The sequence below is a fragment of the Crocuta crocuta genome, unplaced genomic scaffold (genome assembly GCF_008692635.1).
Source record: "Crocuta crocuta isolate KB4526 unplaced genomic scaffold, BGI_CrCroc_1.0 scaffold531, whole genome shotgun sequence".
NCBI classification, from domain to species: Eukaryota; Metazoa; Chordata; class Mammalia; order Carnivora; family Hyaenidae; genus Crocuta; species Crocuta crocuta.
The window spans coordinates 3010666-3012273 of NW_027531997.1; positions in this window are offsets into that span (position 1 = coordinate 3010666).

The following is a 1608-nucleotide window of genomic DNA, read 5'->3' on the forward strand; positions in this document are numbered from 1 at the left end:
GGGGCTAAGAACACAAGTTACAATTGAGTCTGACCCGGAGACAAAGAGCCTAATTTAGAGTTAAGGGCAGATATCCACCCCCACCCATTTGTTTCTGCTTGGAGCATTTTCTGGCCTTGAATATGCTGATTACTCCCTGTGAAGGAACCTATTGAGGAACTTCTTTTGTGATTATGGAAGCAAGGGTGCTTCCTGAAAGACCTGTTTTGCTTGATACTTCCACCTTAAACAAGCTATTGACCTCTGCCCACAAAGAAGTAACTTCACCTTTTTAAGGCTAAAAACTTTGTCTGGTATGCTAAAGATACCTTCTTCCCCATAGGCTAAGCATCTAAATCCCCTACCTCAATCACTATTGATAAAAGTTATGCAGAAGTCTGCTACAAATCTATGTTCTGGGAAATTCTTACATATTAAAGAAGTTTGTTATCAGAAACCATTATCTAAAGCAAATGCCGCTTCTGTGCCGTCCCCACCCCAAACACTTTATAAAGTTGAGCCCCAGTCAGAGCGGAGATGCCTGCCTGGTGACCAGAAAGAGTCTCGGGCCTCTCTCATCCCTCCGTCGCTGACACTGTCCATCCTTCAGGGACCCCTGGACACCAACCAGAGCCGATCTCCGACAACAATGAGCTACCACCTCACACCAGTCAGAATGACTAACAGTAACAACTCAGGCAACAACAGAGGTTGGCGAGGTTGCNAAATGCCCGCCTGGTGACCAGAAAGAGTCTCGGGCCTCTCTCATCCCTCCGTCGCTGACACTGTCCATCCTTCAGGGACCCCTGGACACCAACCAGAGCCGATCTCCGACAACAATGAGCTACCACCTCACACCAGTCAGAATGACTAACAGTAACAACTCAGGCAACAACAGAGGTTGGCGAGGTTGCGGAGAAAGAGGATCTGTTTTGCACTGTTGGTGGGAATGCAACCTGGTGCAGCCACTCTGGAAAAGAGTATGGAAGTTCCTCAAAAAATTAAAAATAGAACTACCCTATGACCCAACAATTGCCAGGTATTTATCCAAGGGATACAGGTGTGTTGTTTCAAAGGGGCAAATGCACCCCAATGTTTATGCAGCACTATCGACAATAGCCGAAGTTTTGCAAGAGCCCAAATGTCCATCGACTGATGAATGGATAAAGAAGAAGTGGTATATATATATATGCACAATGGACTATTACTCGGCAATCAAAAAAGAATAAAACCTTGCCATTTGCAACTACGTGGATAGAACTAGAGGGCATCATGCTAAGCGAANAAAAGACAAAATATGACCTCACTCATACGAGCACTTTAAGACAGAGAACAGATGAACATAAGGGATGGGAGGGAAAAATAATATAAAAGCAGGGAGGAGGACAAAACATAAGAGACTCTTAAATATGGAGAACAAGCAGACGGTTACTGGAGGGGGTGTGGGAGGAAGAATGCGCTAAATGGGCAAGGGGCATTAAGGCATCTACTCCTTGCACTGTATCATTGTTGCACTATAGGCTAACCAACTTGGATGTAAATTTAAAAGGTAAGTTAAAAAATAACTAAATAAATAAACATTTAAATAATTTTTAAAAAAAGCAAATGCAAAGGTAACCACATTCAGTA